A 10052-nucleotide genomic window follows, 5' to 3' on the forward strand; every position below is an offset into this window, starting at 1 on the left:
AAATGTCACAGTATACTGAAAACTACCAGCTGGAAATGAAATTATTTTCCGTTTTCTGAAATGCATTTAGCGTGCGACCGACGATTTGTAGAAAATAGAAACGACGAGTTGTTTTCCGCACGATGTAGTGACAATCGCTAGTAGGTCGGCACAACTCATACAATGTTAGAAATATTTTAAAACTTTTTTATCTATCTTTTACAACACAGACAAGCAGATCATAAACGTTCACTGTTGCTCACAAATGTGGGACCTTGGACCCCAGATCCCAAAGTCCGAGTGAACTCAAGCGTCGACGGGCCGGTGAATACTGCCAACTTGAAGATCGGTATAGCATCTTGCTCTAAGTGTCGTCATACTTGTGCCATGGCGGGTAAGGCAGACTCGGCGTTGAGCGGTTAATACTTTTTAAAATAGGTTTATATATTTGAAATGTTTCAACTGGGACTTTTATATTTTAATATCGAAATGAGTAATACAGAATGTTTTTGAAAAATTAATTTTTGTTTTTATAGGCTATCCAAGCAGTGGAAAAAGGTTAAACAAATTTTGGATCTTAGATCTAATTATCAATTTAACAGGCAATTAGTTTTAACAATTATTTAATATAATGTAGTGAAATTTATATTTCATAACAATAGCATAAAAGTTGTGAATAATATTACTGACAACGGAAGTGCCATTACCATGTACATTTTCAAATAGTTTCTATTATTACTTATTGTTATTCAATCATAAATCGTTATTGGGTGGTTTAGACCTGTTCGTATGATGTAACAATATTTTACATTAATGTGTAAACGCTTGAAATTGAATATATTTGTGTTATTTCGGTGGTTGTTGGGGTGACCATAATAGTATACCTAGCTATTACGTAGGTACCTATGACCTATCTCTGTCTAAATAATATATTATGTTTTCTATATTATGAACTGTTATTTATTTAGTTAAGATAATTGTGTATAATATCATACGCATAATATTGCATAATTTATTATTTCACTTAGTCTCTTTGATTATTTAATTTTAACTTAAATTTTTAATGGCGCGCAATTATACAGTTATATTGTATTATGCAACTGCAAAAAGTAGTAATTAAAAATGTTTTTTAGTTAGAAGGGTAGAAGTTTGAGACTTGAAAGGAGCCCTCAATCTGTCTGGAGGCCTAGTGGATCTTTAATCCGTGCTTGATATTACCCACAGTCATCTTTTACCACAGCACAATAATTTATAATATTAATGTGGTAAATAAATTGCTGCCTAAATGTTGCTCTGAACAATCAACCGGCGCCGAGTCCACTTAACTCAAAATACGTTTCATTTCTTTTATTTTTATTATTTTTTTTGTAGAAATTTCAGTGTTGTACACATATACTTACTTGTTCGGTGTTATCCTGCTTGCAATGGTATTCACTATTTAGTTTCCTCATTTATATACACGTGATAAATGTTTATGAGATAAATAATATTTAATATGAATATGTATAATCCGCATAGGAAGTTTGAGATTTTTTTTTTTTGTGGGGGGGGGGGCTTAATTCTTATACTGTAATAATAGTGAATAAGATTAAAACACATTTAGGAAATGTTTGGGAGGGGGACTATTGCATTTTTGGGAGCGTTAACCCCTATTTGCGCCTATAAATTTATAAGTCATGGCCATTTTCTTAACTTTTCCACGGGGAATTTCGAATTCACTATTACTTTGTTAGTCATACACTACGGTTTTATTTATCCATGAACAATATTCTGTGTAGTTTTGTTTGGTATTTTGTCTTATTCGTACATTTGAGAACCACTCACACTTAATATTTTTCCACATTGTTTGGCGTTCGTCTAACACATGGACTGTTTGTACATTGAAATTGACCACATAGTGTCGACTGCAGTTTTTCAGTTTTTTGTCTAACTCCCGCGATTACGCACATCAAATCAGTTTCCGCTGTTCCACACCCGTTTTTTACGTAATTAACTATTATGTATCCCGTGTGTATTAGAAGCTAATGCAGAAGTGATAATGAAAAATAAGAAAACTAAAAAAAGAAAATGGGCAAAAGAATCGCACTGTTAAAGTTTCCGCACGTTATACCCATTAGGTACAAGTAAGAAAATAAAACTGGTGGAGAAATTAGACATTTTCATAACCTTTTAACTTGACCAGTATTCTGGCAGAGTTTAAAAATAGTTTAGATTAAAATCAAAGGTGCAGGCGGTGGAAGCACCAGTTAAAACAGTGTTGTTTGATTAAAAATATATCATTATAGCAACGCGATTGCATATTCACCGAATTGTCTGTAAAATGGTCTTAAGAAAATTAACCATTACCCATTACTTATTACCTACAGAAGAATAATATTAGAGACATGTCAGCTGTTGTTGCGCTTTAATAATTTTTTAATATAATATTATGAATAACATTAAGATACATTTCGATTTTTTTTTTTTTTAACTTTATTTTAAAAACATACAATCTGTAATTTAAATTTACAATAAGCATGTACGCGGATAAAAAAAAGGGTGTCTTCCGCTTACATGGAAAGTTTGGCTTGTCCGAGCGGGGTATGACCATCAACATTTCGATTTAGATATTATTTTTGATTTCTTATATAATTTTTTTAAATATATATTATATATTTTATCATGCACTGTAGGTACTTGTCAAATGAAGAGAAAAATGAGTCTTATATGTATGAAAATATCATGTGCACGCGGCTCGCTTATTTATTTAAATGTATTATACACATCGGGTATATATTATTATACATAATATTATTATTATTATATAAAGTCATGCGAGGCCTATCGGCGGTGGATGTACAGTTATGTAGATATATTTGATATAGATGTAAAATGGAGGTATGTATAGGTAGGTACGACTGTTGTACGAGTACTGGTTTATAGTGAATACCTAATAATAATAAAATTAAAAGAAACCACAGACATGTGCCGCCGAAGCGATTTCGTATTGCATGTAGGTACAGCAGGTATGTATAAAAACGTATAAGATAACTTACCTATACGATTAATATATTCTACGCCATGCAGGATGGTAAAAAATAATGTCCCGTAGAGTAAAGTATGACTAGAAATTATATATTTTATAAGTATCGATATGAAGTCATGTCACTACAATCAAGGGTATAATTGTGTAGGGGGTAAATTCTCACTCACGCAATATGCTCGTTGTTTACACTATTATGTTGTTGGCTTGTCCTAATTCCAAGTTAAAATATGTATTTATAAACTATTACACAACAACTGTAACATTGCTAATCTTCCCTATAAAACATTTTCAAATAGACCACTAATTTAAGTGGCAATTTTTCATCCGGGTATTATATACGCCTGCCAGCCATGCTACACATTTTCGATTTGTATTTTTGAACCTTAGAACGTCAACATTTAAATTATGTAAAACCGTAGATTAGTACCTATATAATAATATAATATATTATGTCCTAAAAGTTATATTAAAAATAGTTGTTTGACGGCTGAATAGGATTTTGACGGATCACGATAAAAGAATCACTGTACATTGTGAATCAACCCACTTTAGTATAAATCGTTATCAGACGATATTTTCAAGAATGTCAAAATAAAAATTCGAATGTATAGTTATCATTTTCTGAGTTGTTAATAGTATATATTTTGTAGGTACCTATGTATTAAGTAATATATTACTATAAAGTCTTCTGATAACGGTTTTCCATAAATAATGAAATATATGTTATATTTCAGTCCATAGTAGGTATATTGTACTCTGACAATTTAAAATTTTTTCACAAAATTGAAAATCGAAGCACTTTTACTGCCCGAAACCGTGAATTTCTTTGCGTATCAACTCACCTGGACTCACACATGACAAAACATAATATTATAATTAACATTCGTTTAATAACAAGTTCGGCAGAGAAGTGCGAGTTGTCGAAGTCGTACGACATGCTCCCAAAAAACTAGGTACGACTGCAGTTCGATTAAGCTTTTCTCATAATTGTACATTGACCAGGATTTTGAAAGACTGTTATAATATTTTGAGAGTAACTATGTTGGGAAACGAGAGTAGTAGAAAACCGGAAAATAAAAATAGGCGAGAAAGAAAATGTCATGAAGGAATGGTACTTAAAAATGAGAAAATAGATGCCCGTGTTAATGGACCATTTTTAAGTTAAAAAGCAGAGGATATGTTAAAGAAAATGGGGAAGGCGAGTTCATTAAAATACCCAAAGAGCAGGAAGGAGCCAATTTTAGTGCAGCACAAATGTGCCTTGGTACTTAGTGGCAATAACTTAGGAGCCCCCCAATACTCCCCTAAATAGGAGGTTTTTAATGGGAACAAGATTGAGCTTTATTTTAGAACCTTACTCGAATATAAATACATATGCGTTATACAAGTGGCATAACCAAAGGGCAAAGCGAAGTTGTACAAAAACAGTCAACAAATCAGTATTGTCTGTTGGCTCAGCATGATGTGAAAAGAAAATTAATTTAACTGTACGATAATGATGATTAACTATTACAAGACGTTAAGTTACAACAATAACTTGTTCACTGAATAAGTTATAAAGGTAAAAACAAAAATAATTAACTAGTTAAGTTACCGTTTGCGTCAAAGACAGTGAAAACTAAATACATGGAATTCGTATGTTAATCAAAATATTATGATCCTGATAGCAAGTCACGGTATGCTTTCCGTTTCACGATGGAATACATGGTGAATTGGTGAAATATCATATTATCTATGAAAACTTATATCTTATATAATAATATTAATGTTAAAAATCAAATTTGAATATTGCATTTGGTGGCTTCCTTATAAGCACATATTTTTACATAATACATAAGAATTATAAATCGGGTACTACAACTTCATGAAAATATATACTTGAATTTTCATGGTTATGAAAAATAATAACACAATTTTAATTTAGAACTATAGTTGGAAGTACAGTTAACACCTCTACTTAGTTAAATGTTCAGTGGAAAATGTTATAGAATATTATAGCTTACATCGCACATTTTATAAATTATATAATAATTATCTATCTTATATACATATACCTTCACTACATCGTGATCGGAAATTAAATATTGATAATCACTAATCAGGTGTGAAAGCAGTGTGACTAAATATCACTAAACAAAAATAAAAATTTAAAAACTACATTTTTGAATATTTCAAGAACTGTGAAAGTAATCAATTTTATGTGTTCAAAGTTCAGTGGTCAAATACGAGCAATAAGCAACTACTCACCATTTTGTATCTTTCCAGCATGAATGGGAAAAACAAATATAAATAGGTAAGACTCTGATATCAGTTGACGGGTACTAGTGTGTTGTTATTATAGCCACGCCTCATCATGGACGTGTGGAGGTAGGGACAAGGGGGCCTGCGAATTTAAAGGGGGGCGTAAAAAAGCTCGGAATAATTTAATAATACTAATATCCCTCATAAAACAATATCTAAGCAAAGTATGGTTTTTATTTCAAACATTTTTCAAAATGCAATAAAAAGTTGTTCTGATTAAATTAAGAACTAATAGGTTGTCGATAGTATATGAAATAATTATAACTTAAACCATTTATAGCAACCCTCAAAATATGAAACAAGTAAGTATACACAAAATTTAACGAAAGTATTATACTTTATGTATTATATTAACATTTATATTTTATAACACTCAAATAATTTTAAGTTGATAAATCGTAACAATATTTATATTTCATTGCAAATGGAATAATAATTTTGCATAATATCTTAGCTAGAAAATAAAACATAGTTGAGCAACAAAACTGTCTGTTGAATAAATTATTCCAAAAACAGATTTAAAAAAACACATGTTTTTCCTTGCTTTATTTGTGTTAGGTAAATTTCCAAAAGAATTCAATGAAAAAAACTCGTATCAAAAAAAATAAATAAATAAAAAATGCATTTTGATTGAGATACATATTATAGTAGACATAGTGGCATCTTCTTGGCGCCTTTTAACATTTTAGCGCTATAGCCAATATTGCAGCCTACACTGCCTAAGTATAATATTAAAATCCATAAGAATAAAATAATATTATCACAATATAAACGCGCGTACACCGTCGGGTCAAACGAGTGCGTAGAAGCTCACACGCACGCACGCACCACCCGAGTTATTTTTAGTGCAGTGTATTATTATATTATTATTATACGTGTGTAGACTGTAGACATTATGGTATTATGCTGTACGCACAAGACTTTCGAGCCTCGTCGTAAAATCCGATTTCAATTATTCCAGACGAACATCGTCGTCGTAATATAATATGCACAATACTACCTAACACTAGACTACATAATAATAATAATAATAATAATATCGTAGAGAAATATAATACGTTGTTTGGAGTGCGTTTTGTCGATCGCTTTTTTTCATTGTCATTACAACACGACGACATTTTTGGACACGTTTTATTTTACGAGGTGAGCGGACTGATGAAATATATTGATTTTAAAATGCTGAGTTTTTTTAAATTTATTTTCGTCCGTCATCACGTTTTGGGATAGTGAAAATGCTTGGATTTTCTACTTCGATCAGCATCTGTTCTGAATATTCTGGTAGGATACTAGGATATTTCATCTAGTTGGTACTTTGGGTTGGAGGGGGGGGAACTACCATTAGTCAAATTTTCAAGTAATTTTCATAGAATAAAATTCAGGAAAACAAATAAAAACTATGGAAAAACTGAGATTTTTATGCAAAACCGGTTTTTGTACACCTATATTGGTATTTTCTATACACTACACAATTTACATATTTTGCAATATTTTTGAGCTTCAAAAAAACTTTTTATAGGCATGCACAAGAAAATTTTTTGAACTATTGTCGGTACATAATTTTTCACTCGGTAAAAATTAAAAATGTAATTGAGAGTAAATTGTGAATAATTTTTTATGAGTTAATTAAGTTAGAATTTCGAAAAAAATCACGAAAATTTCCAAATTATTTTGTGGTAGAAATTCATAAAAATTGTTAGATGTCTATCTAAGGTTTGAAAATTTGATACAAGATTTTCCATACGTTTTCCTAAATTTAGCAAAACAAAAAGTTTACTGGGGGGCGAACAGTCATTTATGAGAATTGTATTGTATATTTACCTATAAATCAACAAATACTCACAGAACAAATGTTTATCAACCAACCAATATCCTTAAAAAGTTAAAAATATTATACAAGATCCCTCATAAGTTATTGTAATAGCTTTTGTAATAGTTGAGTAATATTTAGATTCACATTTATAATAAGTATTAAAATTCAAATTTGGATCAAAATCTTGATAATCTTAAAATTATTTTGTAGTTAAAAAATGTACAAAATATTCAATTTTTATAATTAAGGAATAAGGATTAATAGTTTAAAACAAGAATTCCCATAAATAGATCTTATTGCAACTAAAAATCTAAAAATACATAAACATAGTTTTTTTTTATAAACAATTTAAGTTTAAATTTGAATGACATTAAATATTCAAATAAAGAATAACTTTTTAGTGGTTCTGTTGTAATTTAAAAATATTATTCTTAGGTACTTGAAACTTTTAGAGTATAATATTATACATTTTTATTCACATAATAATGACATTTTCGAATGCTTTTTTTCTGCAAAAATTAATTTATCCTACCGTTGTGTAGTACTAATACCTAACACTTGATGACCATATTTTCGAATATCTACTGAAGTTTGTTTATATCACTTAAGGACGATTCTGTGACGATACAAACTTTTGTTTTTCATATAGAAACTCTCACCTAATTTTCACTTTTAATTATTTGGCAGATATTTGGGATTTTGGATGTATTTAAATCAAAATTCGATTAAGTAGATTTTGATTTACATGACTTTACGTACTACTGATCATATATCTATGCGGTAATGGGTTAAGTAGATAGGGGGTCAGTGAGTGACGCTGGCCCCCTGAATAATTGAAATTTCGCTACAATTTATTAGACTGAATATTTCTCATCAAATTCCCAGCTCTAATAAATTATAATAAATGATATTAATAACTCATTACACTAATTAGCTTTAGGTTAATGAAATAACTATCTACAGTATACTATAGTTTGTTATAACCATAAGGCTTATAGCGTATTCGACAAGAACTGTGTATAACAACAGAATTAAGAGCTGCGTAATAATATTTCGCAGTGATGGTAGGTTAGTCTATGTCTAGTAGTATAAGGTTGTTAAAGGTTCATTATTTGAAAAGTTGATTTCCCCCGTAGGTGAAAAAAAGTTTCCATGTGACCTGGTTTTATTTCATTCTATTTATAGTATCATACAAACTACATATTTCCGAAGCGTAAGTCTCATCATTGTAGCGAATACTCGTCGATCGATAAATAATATCAAAAGCTTGCTCACAGGGTATACCAGGTGTATATGAAATGTCAAAATTAATTTATATTAAAGTTTTTTATGTTTGATAAAATCCCTACAAATACCTAAGCACAAGCACGACAATATCGTTAGTGGAGTACCAAAGTCCATTAACTGTATATTAATTATTAATTTATCTTATCATTGAACTACATTTTAAAGTTTAATAACTGTAATTATTGTCTTAATCTATCCACGGTTATAGATTTATCACAATTGTTATTATTTTTCCATTCAAAAGTGGATGTTCTTCGAGAAAACCATTCATCAGTTATCAAAGTTTAATATATACAATTTTTGATATTACAACTCTAAACAAACTATTTTTGAATTGGTAAAACATAAATTATCAAAGAAAAAAGCAACTTTGCTGCGCAATTTGTTGTGATATTTTATATTGTTTTCTTGAAGTATCGATTAGTTTTATATTACCAATAATATTGTTTTTAATGAATCATTTATTGTAAATATTTAATAATAACAAAATATAGAAATACTGAACACACTACGAATTTATTAGTAAAACTGGCTAATCTTTTACATTATAATTACGATTTTTTTTTTTGGCAGGGAGGTTGGATTTTAAGGGGTGTAGGCCAATTTTCTGAGCATGCATAAGAGGCTACCAAAAATATTATCACCTGCGTAATTTTATAGGCATATTATGATTTAGATAGCCACCAGAAAATGATTTCTATCGAACAGAATATTATTATTATTATCAGTATCATCACGATCGTCATCGTCATCATGTGTAATAATGTTTATCGTAAATGGTGACGTGGCGTTTACGTGTAGGTGGCTGCAGGGCATGGGGTTGAAACCAGAATATGACGTTTGCTGGCAGCGTATTATACCCTCTTCTCAAACACTGATCTGTCGGGCTTTTAGTAGCCGAAAGCCCTAGATAGCTGATGATAAAACGAAAAAAATAATACAATTCTCCGAAGGTGAAATGTAGTCAATATAATATAATACTTGAACGTTCCTGCGTTCCTGCGTGAAATCATTCAAAAACTTTGAATTTTTAAAACTGTCGGTTTTTTTGCATCAAAAGAGAAAGCTGTACCTAAATTGTCACGAAATTCGATGAAGTAATTTTTTCTCTATCTCGGTCGGTGAAAAAAAAGATTAAATTTTAGTCAAATCCACAAGAAACCTTTACACTTTTAGAACTTTGGTTGAGCGATGAATACAGCTGACGTAGGTATGTCTATAATTAATATCCAATGAAAATATCCACAGTTTTAACTCTTTTATTTAGTCATATATAGTAGCAAGTTAGTTTACAAGTGAAGCCGAGGGTGGTGTTTTTTTTTCATACTCGTGATGCAGTTTTTATGTAAAAGGGAATAGGTACGTGAAATGTTGACATTTTTAAAATTTTAATTCATTTTCATGTGTGAAATTTGGTTGAATGGTACCACTATCTATCACATGACTATATTTCAACACATTGTTCCAAATGTGAAAATTCACTAGTCAAAAATTATTTTTGCAACAGTGCACAAGTAGTTTTTTTATTTCATACCTACCTATTATAACAGCTTATATTTTTCACAGGTTTTTCACTTTTGTGAATTTTCATATTTGACCTGTCAAAACAAACTGTTTTTATTGATAAATAGTTTAATTATTTGTAAGTGT

At 30.1% G+C, this 10052-nt stretch overlaps 1 long non-coding RNA gene across 1 annotated transcript; it reads left to right on the forward strand.

Moving 5' to 3' along the window:
* LOC111040711 lies at positions 1 to 661 on the forward strand. The gene is made up of 3 exons (XR_002605233.1): positions 1 to 144; positions 210 to 373; positions 516 to 661. It is a non-coding gene; the product is annotated as an uncharacterized LOC111040711 (long non-coding RNA).
* Positions 662 to 10052: the final 9391 nt, after the last annotated feature.

The sequence above is a fragment of the Myzus persicae genome, unplaced genomic scaffold (genome assembly GCF_001856785.1).
Source record: "Myzus persicae strain clone G006 unplaced genomic scaffold, MPER_G0061.0, whole genome shotgun sequence".
Taxonomy (NCBI): domain Eukaryota; kingdom Metazoa; phylum Arthropoda; class Insecta; order Hemiptera; family Aphididae; genus Myzus; species Myzus persicae.